The 13057-nt window shown below is 41.1% G+C and overlaps 1 protein-coding gene across 6 annotated transcripts in view; it reads left to right on the top strand.

Annotated features, from left to right (window-relative positions):
• Window positions 1–13057, top strand: part of CLIC5 (chloride intracellular channel 5) — a 138804-nt gene that overhangs the window by 22686 nt on the left and 103061 nt on the right. The gene's annotated exons all lie outside the window — the stretch shown is intronic.

Genomic DNA, 13057 nt, shown 5'->3' with positions numbered 1-13057 from the left:
CTTATTTATTACAACAAATTGGATTAAGTTATTTCTGTAATGCAGATTTTAAGTGCCTATTAGTGAAATTCAAGTCAGATCTGAATCTCTAGGGAGTCAGTTTCACTCTTTCCCTTGTTGAGTTTCTAAATCACATTCACCTAAGCTCTTAAATAAATGTTGTACTTTCCTTCAGAAAAACCTCTCTTTACACCTCCTTTCCCAATATTGATTAATCCCAGTGACTTCAATGGGACAACTTGGGGAGTTACCCTTATTCATGTTGAATAGCCCGTATTGGAATCTGGCCCTAAGTGACCTGAATATTTTGAAAGTAGAATATGAGTTTTCGTTACCACTAATGCTCTCAGCAATTTTAACATTTGATATTGAGCATATTAAGTAAGAACACATAATGACCTTTGCATTGACGTGAGATAGTGAGAGGGGAAGGATTGTCTTTTACAATACCTATCAGATACTATGGTATTGTGGCCTCTCCTTCGCTGAGGTTGCAATCAGCTGTCATTAAAAAGTCCCTACACCTTTGGCTTGCAAAATTAGTTTGGCTGGGAAATTGCCATATTTTCTTAGAGGATAAAGGAGAACACTTCTGGACAATATAAATGGATTAATCAAACTATTTTCCACCTACAAGGCATTAAAATACTATGATTTGAACATTTTTCTTTTGTTTAATGTTCCTGTCTCTCCCGCTAGGTAAAAAATGTTTTGTTACTGTCCCTCCAGTTATCCTAGTTATACAGTTAAATCCCCTTGAAAATTCATGCACTGTTGTTAATGATTTTTATTCATTGATTTTAAGGCCAGAAGGGACCATTAGATCATCTGATCTGAACTCTCGTATAACAGAAGGCCACCAAATTTCACCCAGTTACCCCTGTATTTAGCCCAATAATTTGTGTTTGACTAAAGCACATCTTTTAGGAAGGCATCCAGTCTTCATTGGAAGAATCCAGCACTTTCCTTGTGGATAGTTTTGGGTCCACTTTTTGTTCCCATTGATGCAAGTGAGAGGCTTTTGCCTCTGATAGCAATGGGAGCAGGCTAGGGAACTATGTGTGAGAGCAAGTTGCCTTCTGTTTGGTTACTGCTTAGAAAGAACATAAGAATCCGTCTGTACTTGACAACTTACAAATATCTTCCTTTACCTCAAGTGGCAGTGGCTCATGGTACTTGATAAGAAGGTGTTTGTTATGTGGAGGCTGTAAGATTTTATGATGTCCTTTCCCATTCATTTCCATGCTTATAAGTGCTTGGGTTTTGTAAACAATGTAATAGTTAAGTATATTTTGTTTCCTTAGGAACTTTAACAGGGCTTTTAAACATGTACACAGTCCTGCCAGTTGATGTTTTTATAGTTACCAGTCTGCTGCTAGTAGCTCGAGTCAATCTAATGGCCAGTTAGATTGAACATGAGTGAGGAGCTGGGCTCTGTTGGTCGTGATCTGATGCTCCGAGGTTTTGGCAGACTGAACCCAGAGTTTCATGGCAAAACACCCCAGCTTTATACTTGAGTCCATGCATTTTGCAATATCATCCTGTAATAATTAGTCCTTAAGTGGTGGTAATCTTGGGGTTTTCCGCTGTTATCATTTGATGGTTATTGTCTGGCTTTCCATCATTATCTCCTATTGTCTTGCCTTTGGGGTGATTGCCTCACCTCTGAGGCCATCAATGCTGCTAACATGTTTAGCATTGGATACAACGGATGTTTTCTGGTTGTCTCCTGGTGTTTTCAAGTCTCTCACTTTTTCTTGACCATCTGGTCATTTGTGATGGCTTTCACACCTTATCTTTTCCTGATGCATGCATTCCTCATTCACACAAACAATCTCTCTCAGAGAAGTTTCAGAGTAGCAGCCGTGTTAGTCTGTATTCGCAAAAAGAAAAGGAGTACTTGTGGCACCTTAGAGACTAACAAATTTATTTGAGCATAAACTTTCGTGAGCTACAGCTCACTTCATCGAATGCATCCGATGAAGTGAGCTGTAGCTCACGAAAGCTTATGCTCAAATAAATTTGTTAGTCTCTAAGGTGCCACAAGTACTCCTTTTCTCTCAGAGAAGACAGCAGTATTTTTTATATTCAGCAGAATACACTGTAAATTAAACTTCATTAAATCTTGTGGTCAAAACAGTTTATATTGTGGCTAAGGCCTTTAACATTCCTTTAATCTAATTAACATAGACACAATACAAGATCCTGTCTCTTACTAACTAAACCTTAAACCAAAGAAATGACTAGAGGGAAGTTTATAATGCATATAGGAAACAAGATCCCAGTCTCAGGCAGTCATTCCTTTCTGCAATTCGAAAAGGGTGACTGGCAGAATTAATTCAAAGTTTACATCAATTTTTATAGTACAATTATAAAATCTTGTCCCTACAGCTGTGCTAGCTGGCACTCCCCCCACTCCCACCCTCCATCTGCAACCTCCCCTATGAGAGTGGTCTCCAGGCTGTATTATTTTTTCTACCTAAGCAAGATGGAGCCAGAGAGGAGATAATGTGCATCTCCGCCAGCTCTGGCCCCAGTTCTCCCACTCTTGCCTCCAACTGACTCAGGTTCCACCTCTATCCCCAAAGTGGAGCAGAGTCCTACAGAGTACATGCACAGGTTTCAGAGGTAGTTGTTGTTTCCTACCTTTCCATGCAGGAGAAGAGAGATCTGCACACACAACCATTGTGGATGGTTGGGAGGGGAATGATTAGGATTTCTATGCGATTCATTCAGGGAGCTTCCCTGGTGTTTTTCACTGCTTTGTGGGTGAGGAGAATGACAACTTAAAAGAGGTCTCCACCTAAAGATTGGGAAAGCATTTTTCTCTCTTCTACCACCTGTGATTGTTGCTCATTTAGAACAAGGACTGCAAAATAGACTTCCCCTTCTATCATCTCCATTACATTTAGGAGCTGAGCCCTTGGACAAACAACAATGGATACTTAATAATGGACAATGTTTCTAATACAGCCCACTAAATCTCAAGGTTTCTGTGCACCAATATATTTTAAAACAAATGAACTATTTACGAAATGATAAAGCATGATAAAATCAAAATAAGGGTGGCCTATTTTATCTCTATTCCCCCTTACTTGCCCTGATGTCCCATCTGGACTCTTTTCAGAGTAGCAGCCATGTTAGTCTATATTCGCAAAAAGAAAAGGAGTACTTGTGGCACCTTAGAGACTAACAAATTTATTTGAGCATAAGCTTTCGTGAGCTACAGCTCACTTCATCGGATGCATTCAGTGGAAAATACAGTGGGAAGATTTATATACACAGAGAACATGAAACAATCGGTGTTGCACACGTTTTGCTTCTCTACAAAAGAAAAAGGACACTAAACTATCTAAACTACTACATGCCACAAGGGGCCACAACAGTGGTTCCCTTAACCCACTATGACAAAGCTCTGTCCTTGCCTCCGTGGGTCCCACGTTTCCTGGCGGATTTCGCTAGCCTCAGAGGCTCACTGAGGCCCTCCACGTAATCCTTCTTTCTCTAGACACAAGAGTCACAGTCTACTGAGCCATTTTCATCATAAGCCAGCAAGGGAGGCGAGGAGAAGTTATCCTTCCTTGTACAGTCTCTGTTGTCTCCGAGTCTCAGTGATTAAACAGGGGGCAAAGGTGTGGGGGGGAGAGCCTGGGCCCACCCTCTACTCTGGGCTCCAGCCCAGGGACCCTAATAGTATCAGCTATGGTAGCTGACCTTTTAGAAACATGACATGTACGATTCCCTGGGCTACTTCCCCCACAGCAGCCCTCACTTCCTCAAGCTCACTTCACCATACCTCAGGACCTCCTTCCTTGTGCCTGATATGGTGTGTACTACTCAGCCTCTCCAACAGCGCAACTTCCTCCCACAGCTCCTGACATGCACACCCACTTGACTGACTGGGAGGCTTTTAACTAGTTTCAGCCAGCCCCTGATTGGCTTCAGGTGTCCCAATCAACATAGCCTTCTCCCTGCCTTCTGGAAAGTTCTTAATTTGCCCCAGGTGTCTAAATTGACCTGGAGCAGCTTCCATTTCACTTAACCTGGTACCAGGGATTTGTTTAGCCTGGAGCTAATATATCTATCTGACCTTGCCCCATCACACCACCCAGCAATATTGTTAATCTATCCAACTATACTCTTAGGACAGATTCTTCTGCTGGGCTATCTCGGGGCCTCTCCTTCTGCCCCTCCACCCCCACGAACATGATACAGTTCTGTGGTGACCTAGAATCCTATTTTCGATGTCTCCAACTCAAGGAATATTTCCAACACACCTCTGAACAACATACTAACCCACAGAGAGCTTCCTACCAACACTACAAAAAGAAGGATTCTGGGTGGACTCCTCCTGAAGGTCGAAACAACAGACTGGACTTCTACATAGAGTGCTTCCGCCAACATGCACAGGCTGAAATTGTGGAAAAGCAGCATTACTTGCCCCATAACCTCAGCCGTGCCGAACACAATGCCATCCACAGCCTCAGAAACAACTCTGACATCATAATCAAAAAGGCTGACAATTAACTTAGGCTTGAATACAGACTGGGAGTGGATGGGTCATTACACAAAGTAAAACTATTTCCCCAGGTTTATTCCCCCCCGCACTGTTCCTCAGACGTTCTTGTCAACTGCTGGAAATGGCCCACCTTGATTATCACCACAAAAGGTTTTCTTCCTTCCCTCCCTCCCTCCCCCCGCTGGTAATAGCTCATCTTAAGTGATCACTCTCCTTACAGTGTGTATAATAAAACCCATTGTTTCATGATCTCTGTGTGTGTATATAAATCTCCCCACTGTATTTTCCAGTGAATGCATCTGATGAAGTGAACTGTAGCTCACGAAAGCTTATGCTCAAATAAATTTGTTAGTCTCTAAGGTGCCACAAGTACTCCTTTTCTTTTTGCTAATACAGACTAACACGGCTGGTACTCTGAAAATTGTAAGGAGAGTGATCACTTAAGATGAGCTATTACCAGCAGGAAGTGGCGGGGAGGGAAGAAAACCTTTTGTGGTGATAGGCAAGGTGGACCATTTCCAGCAGTTGACAAGAATGTCTGAGGAACGGGGGGTTGGGGGAGGAGAAATAAACATGGGGAAATAGTTTTACTTTGCGTAATGACCCATCCACTCCAAGTCTCTATTCAAGCCTAAGTTAATTGTATCCAGTTTGCAAATTAATTCCAATTCAGCAATCTCTCATTGGAGTCTGTTTTTGAAGTTTTTTTTCTTGAAGAATAGCCACTCTCAGGTCTGTAATCAAGTGACTAGAGAGATTGAAGTGTTCTCCGACTGATTTTTGAATGTTATAATTCTTGATGTCTGATTTGTGTCCATTTATTCTTTTACGTAGAGACTGTCCAGTTTGACCAATGTACATGGCAGAGGGGCATTGCTGGCACCTGATGGCATATATCACATTGGTAGATGCGCAGGTGAACGAGCCTCTGATAGTGTGGCTGATGTGATTAGGCCCTAGGATGGTGTCCCCTGAATAGATATGTGGATAGAGTTGGCAACGGGCTTTGTTGCAAGGATAGGTTCCTGGGTTCGTGGTTCTGTTGTGTGGTGTGTGGTTGCTGGTGAGTATTTGCTTCAGGTTGGGGGGCTGTCTGTAAGCAAGGACTGGCCTGTCTCCCAAGATCTGTGAGAGTGATGGGTCATCCTTTAGGATAGGTTGTAGATCCTTGATAATGCATTTTTCACCATCTGAACTTTGCTCTCGATCTGGTTTACCCTTGTTCCCTGCAGTTGGGCTCTGCTACCTCTCTGACTCCTCCCAAGGCTCGGCTCTTTTGCCCTTTTGGTGCCCCTGAGACTACACTCACCTCCTTTTCTAATTGCCCCCCAGTGGACTCTGCTCAGAACCTAGCATCTCTCCTGATAGGGTCTGCTCCCCCTGGCTGTGCTCTGCTTTTTTTATGACTCCCCCAGTGGCTGAACTCTGTCCTTCCTTTTGGTCGTCCCCGCAGCTTGGCTCTGCTCGGCTGGCTCTCTGGCTGTGGAGTCTGTGATTGCTCCTCTGGGCTGGATGGAGTGCTGTGTCTGACTCATCTTAGTCAGGTTTGCTGGACGGTTGTTTTCAAACTGTTGTCATCCTCTTCTGCGTTTGCCTTCCCATACACTTGGTAGCAATCTGGAAGGACCCTTCCCTTTGGCAGCAGTAGCCCATGTGCACACATACGCACACAGATCCCTCTCTCCGTCCCTCCCTCCTTCCAGGCAGCAGTGGACCTTTGGGACTGGTCAGAGATGTCAACCTCAGACAAAGATGGCTGCTGACAGAGAGCCAGGAAGAAGGAACCGGAAAACAAAATGGCAGCCAGATCACTTTATAATCTGGAAGTAGCTCAGTCCAAACTCAGTTTAGATAGGAGAATAATTGCAGTATCTCAGATAGCTGTAAATGCTAATGCATGCTGACTCTTTACTGCAGTATCAAACAGTCTCAATCAAACTTCATGATATTTTATGGAATTAATTTGCACCCTTTTATTATTGAATGTACCCAGAAAATGTTAAAAAACATTAAGCCAGTCTTCCTCTTAATTCATCTTTCGATGAGTCTTAATACTCAATGGATTGTTCTGGATTTACACCAGTTTAACTTGGAGCAGAATTCAGTATGTGATCTTTATCAAGAAGCTCACAGTACTTCTAACAATAAAGAGTACAACAAGCATTAACCATGGAGACATTTGTGCCAGTCCAACATGTCTGAACTTGTCACACCCACTCAGCACCTATTTAATAAACCTATGGTTTCTTCAATCAAAAGCCCTTGAAAACTGAAATATGATCAACATACAACTTAGGATACTAGTCACATGGGGCAGCTTGATTTAGATGCAATTTTGTATAGAAATATAGCCTCTTCAAACCCACAATACGTGCAAATTGTGAGCATTTTTTGCCCATAGTGTGGTTCCCTATTCAGCACTGTGCACTTGTTCTTGCTGAACTCCCATACTGTTAGTGCACAAGCAACCTTAACTTTGTCTTTTCCTGAGGATTGAGTGCTTTACTTTGCAGCCTTGATATTACTTCAATCTACATTTTTGTATTAAATTTGAATAATATTTTATCTGTTTTTAACATTTCTTTGAGAAATGAGCTAGGGTTCATATCCTCTCCACTCAGCAATATGTCCTTAAAAAGCACATTTTGCACACCAGAAACACAGTTCCCTATCATTTGAGTCAAAGGAGAAACTATTTTCCCTGTTAGCCATACAGGGCCTGTGACACAAAGGTAAGCAGTTTAGATTACATTCAGTAAAGGACAATGGTATATATGGACAGTATTACAGTATAAATTTAACACCAACCCATGCAGTTGTTACACAAATGGGAAGAAGGAATAAATAATTAATAGGAGGGGAAAGGCAGCCTCTGAAAAAGGATAGGAGGACTTGTGGCACCTTAGAGACTGACAAATTTATTTGAGCATAAGCTTTCATGAGCTACAGCTCATTTCATCGGATGCATGCAGTGGAAAATACAGTGGGGAGATTTTATATACACACAGAACATGAAACAATGTGTGTTACCATACAGACTGTAAGGAGAGTGATCAGGTAAGGTGGGCTATTACCAGCAGGAGAGCGGGGGCGGGGGAGGGGGAAGAAAACCTTTTGTAGTGATAGGCAAGGTGGGCCATTTCCAGCAGTTGACAAGAACTTCTGAGGAACAGTGGGGGGTGGGAGGGGGGAAATAAACATGGGGAAATGGTTTTACTTTGTGTAATGACCCATCCACTCCCAGTCTCTATTCAAGCCTAAGTTAATTGTATCCAGTTTGCAAATTAATTCCAATTCAGCAGTCTCTCGTTGGAGTCTGTCTTTGAAGTTTTTTTGTTGAAGAATCGCCACTTTTAGGTCTGTAATTGAGTGACCAAAGTGTTCTCCGACTGGTTTTTGGATGTTATAATTCTTGACATCTGATTTGTGTCCATTTATTCTTTTACGTAGAGACTGTCCAGTTTGACCAATGTACATGGCAGAGGGGCATTGCTGGCACATGATGGCATATATCACATTGGTAGATGTGCAGTTGAACGAGCCTCTGATAGTGTGGCTGATGTGATTAGGCTCTATGATGGTGTCCCCTGAATAGATATGTGGACACAGTTGGCAATGGGCTTTGTTGCAAGGATAGTTTCCTGGGTTAGTGCTTTTGTTGTGTGGTGTGTGGTTGCTGGTGTGAAAATGGATAAAGGGCTTGAATTTGGATGTACAGGAGACAGGAATTTCACAAGGACAAAGTCTCTTTTAAAATATATTCTGGTCAGGAAAATGATGGAAACTGTTTAGAAGTTTTGAGACAAGGATGAATGTTATGTTATAAGAAAAGGAGTACTTGTGGCACCTTTTCTTTTTGCGAATACAGACAAACAAGGCTGCTACTCTGAAACCTGTTATGTTACAGTCTGTGATCATTATCTTATGATATGTAAAAGGAAAATACCCTGCAGAATACAATACAGTTTTCAATATATTACATCTTACTTTAAAAAAAATAAAACAATCAGAAGGAGAGCTGAATAGCTGGAAGCATGAAACAGATTCAACACTCCATTAGTATGAGCATTACTGATCATTGTGGTGGTTAGCCAGGGACATTCTGAGAACTAAGTGCTTCTCTCAATTACCTTCACGGGAATCCTCAACTTCACTGGGAATTGCATGTGTGAATATGAGGGTAGAAATTGACCCTAACCGCTTTGTAGATTAGCATTTAAATTCTTATCTTTTAACTCTTTCCATTGTGACTATTAGATCTGTTCATTAATTTTCTCAGGTATTTATCAGCCATGGAACTGATCCTACAATGTGTTGAGTCTTTCATGGAGGTGCTGAACTCCTTCAGCTCCCTTCAGAAGTCGCTGGGAGTTGAGGGCACCGAGTACCTCATTCATTATTTCCAGGATTAGGCTGTTAGAGATTAATGGAGCAATGGTCAGAGATTCTGTCTGTTCTCAAAAAGAAAAGGAGTACTTGTGGCACCTTAGAGACTAACAAGTTTATTTGAGCATAAGCTTTTGTGAGCTACAGCTCACTTCATCGGATGCTGTAGCTCACGAAAGCTTATGCTCAAATAAATTTGTTAGTCTCTAAGGTGCCACAAGTACTCCTTTTCTTTTTGCGAATACAGACTAACACGGCTGCTACTCTGAAACCTGTCTGTTCTCAGCACATAAGGACAGGCATTTTAATTGTTGCAAAGTGAAAGTTTGTTTATGAGATTACACTTATTGAAACTGCATACTTTTCCATTTATTAGTTTCCCCATGGCCTATGAAACAAATGTAGATTGTACTGAGAGAGTTTCATTTTTAAATATTTACTGATGTTTTGTGTTAATAAATCACAACTATAAACATTTAGTGCTAGAAAATTAGCTCAAGAGCAATGATGCACTGAACTGGATGCCTTTTACCCATCTTAAACAGGTAGTAATTTTGATGCCTATAGGAGCATGGCTAATTAAGCACACATAAAAATCATGGAGAGTTGTTGGACACTGAATCAAGATAAACATTTGTAATTTTCAATGGGAATTTTGTATGGGCAGCTTCTATTAAGGCTAAGGAAATTTACACAAATGTGAGTATCTCTTTCACGTTGGGCCAGATTTTCAAATGCTGGTTTGTTTCTGTGGCCACAGTGTGCAACCACAAATAACTGCAGGTGCAATTTTCAGCGCATAGTAAAGAATGCTGGTGCAAAACTGTATCTGCAGTTATTTCCTCCAGCAAATTTTTGCACACACAAAAACAGAGGTCTGGTTAAAACCAGACTGAAAATTTGCCTCTATATATGAGGATGAAATAATTATAATAATTTGGATTTATGACATTTTAATTTTTAAAAAATTATTTATAAATATTCGCTATAACACCTCTTTGAAGTAAATAAGCAAATGTTTTCCTTTCACATATGAGCCAACTGAGTAATGGAGAGGTTGAATGATACGTAACCAGCTCCTTGGGGTCTTTTAAGTTAATTGAACAGCTTGAGCAAGGGAATAATTGAAAAGCTTTTTTTCAGAATGCTCCAGTTATTGTAATACCAAGACCAAGTTGTGATAGAATCTCAAGTTAACTAAAACAATGAAAGTGGTGGAAATGACTGATGGGAAAGTCAATGTCCTAACATTGTAACAGATTTGTATAAACTCATGTTGGCCCGATTTTTTAAAAGTATTTTGGCATTGCTGTGCTCAGCGATACAACGCCTAACTGATTTAGGAATCTGAATCTCATTTTCAACAGGGATTTAGAGTCTAGGCTCCTTAATCAGGGGACTGTTGACTACAGCCTTACCCCACCAGTAGTCTGGTTGATTTCAGTGGGTCTACTGGTGCAGCAAAGCACTATGCGGCATGAGTAAGGGCATCAGAACTTTCCCTTTGGTAGACTTTATCCAGTTTATCTTTGTCTTTCATGGTTTGTCCTTTTAAAATCTTTTGCTCAGATTACAGAACCTAGACAAAGCTCACCTTCCCATTCTAGTATCTTCCTAAGAAACATTTCTAACTGTAGCTGAATGACCAAGACCTCCACCGCTATCTCTCCATTAATAACCAGCCATAATTCAATATTATAGCTGCAGAGGTAGCATCTGCCTTCGGGCTTCATGAGCATTGTGTCACTCATAGTCTTGGGGCCTGATCCTGATCTCACACTGTTGAAAGTAGGAGTAACTCTTTTGAAGTCAGAGCATTATACTGTAAATTCAGTGTAAGGGATATCACCATCCGCCCCGTGGTCTCTAGTAGCCTACAGAGCAGGGGGACTCTGGGGTTTGTCCACAGTATGGCTGCATGATATGCTGTTGCTGCCAGTTTATCAGACAGTAGGATGGCTACCTTTTAAGTCTTAATGTCTCACCCAAGAGGAAAAACTGACTTTCTCATCTATGTTTCTCATCTGCGACAGGTGATGAAGAGGAGAATTGTGAGAGGAGAACTGTGCTATGGTTCTCTCTTTACAGCTTGATTTATGTTTATGCTAATTGTTTTGTGTGCATGAGAAGATTAGCAAACTGGCAATTCTGTCCCAGCTAGTCTGGTAATTATGAATGGGAGGTTATCTGTTATGAACAGAATGTGTGCTTTAGTACCAAGGCACAGCACCTTGCTTAATCTTTCAGGTACAAAGGGTAAAAAGCTTTACTCCTCACCTCCACTGAATGCGTGCCCTGTTCATGCACTGTGCAGATGGGCCATTTCTCCCTCTGGAAAGGTCCATGAATCAATGTGAAGCTGACATCACTGTGCCACTTCAGCTGTTGGCTCCAGCAGAGGCTTGGCATAGTACAGTAGCATAGCAACAGCTTTAAAATATGGAGCTGTATTGTTTAGGAAACTATTACTGCACTGAGATATTAGTGACGAGAAATGAAGTGCAAGTATGTGGGTCACAGTCAAGGGAAACTGAAATGAGAGTCACTCGGTTGAAGGAACTCAGCATTTCCCTTCCCTTATTTTGAATCTTTTTTTATATATTTTAATTCTCTCTTTGATGTTTAAAAATGGCATTTCCCTCCCAGTCAATTGTGTTCTTTTCCATGTAAACACCTTAGTTGTTTCCATGAAGATTTACTGGAGCTTTTATTTGTGTTTTGGTTAATTTCTTACTGGTGATATTGCTGAGGATGACATCTGTGTAGTAATACTGTGCACTGCTAAACAGTTACTGTGTCCCTCCCCCCAGAGTTGGTTGCATTTCAGTGGCAGGTGAATTGATTGCTAAGCATAGTTTGTACGTTGAGTACCATTATAACCTTAACATTTGCCACCCCAGCTGCATTAAACATGGTATCATCCTACGTTTAGAATAGGTGACATAAAACAATCACTGTGGTTTGTTTTATAATGGTGTCCACTGTATATGGGTTACTTATGTGTAAAGTACCATGGGATCCTACAGTATGAAAGGTGTTAGAGAAAGGATACTTTTAAAATAGCCATTTAAAATCTAGACTACATCCCCCATGAGATCCTCTTCTTCTTTTCTTTCAGTGAGCTGTGATGACCCAACATCCTAATGCTGATTTGATGTGCCAGTAGTTGGGCAACCTGATTTAGTTCAAATAAGAATCAACTCCCACCTAACCCCTTTTTCCTGAATGGAATCCATGAACATTTTGTGTTTGGTTTTGAAGACTGGATAAAGCTTGGTGAAAAGCTCATCCTCACTTGAATTATTCTTACTGACACCAGTTCTAGACCTGGTTTGTGTAGGATTTTAACATGAACACTATGCAGAAAATTGGTGTGTTGTTATTTTGGGCCTTGCCCTGATTGAGGGACCTTTTCCACCATTCTATAATGTATTTGTTGATCTGTTTAAAAATATCACATTACCCACGTTTTTGCCCCTTGTTAGCACCATGCCTGAGTGGTTTAGGAAGGGCCTATGACATGATAGCTGTTGAGCACCTTTGTTTACATCCTGATAGAAAAGCTAATAAACAGCTACCATCAAGAGTATTTAATAACAGTGCTTATATACGCCTATTTAATGACATAGATTATGACTCCTCATGCAGCTTCTCCTGCTTTAAAGAACACAGCAGGAGATGCTTGGATCCTGAATGAACCTTTGGTTTGTATCTGAAAGCAGGATATTTATGTTTAGACTTCAGTGACTGTTTCTTTTTATACCACCTTGGATATATTTGTGTGTGACCTTATTAAATGTTACTGCAACACTCGTAATGTTGCCATACATTTGTGTCCTTAGTGAAGATGTAATAACACAATAGAGATGGGCCAGAAATGTAAATTTGGATTGGGCATGGATCCAATTCCCCAGAGTTCAGGGGTCTTTGATCCCAGTGTTTTGTGTCAGGCCCAACTCTAAATATAATAGCATACTTTGCATTTCTATAACAACCTCCATCCAAGCATCTCAAAGCACTTCACAAACATTAATGAGGTAAGTTTCACAGCACATCTCGTGAGGTTGGGATATGTTGTCACCCCTACTGTACAGATGTAAAAACCGAGGCACAGAGAGGTTAAATGTCTTTCCCAAGGTCACACAGAAAAAC

This window comes from Dermochelys coriacea, chromosome 3 (assembly GCF_009764565.3).
Source record: "Dermochelys coriacea isolate rDerCor1 chromosome 3, rDerCor1.pri.v4, whole genome shotgun sequence".
NCBI lineage: Eukaryota > Metazoa > Chordata > Testudines > Dermochelyidae > Dermochelys > Dermochelys coriacea.
Note: the sequence above shows the minus strand (reverse complement) of the source record. Positions and strands in the feature narration are given on the sequence as shown.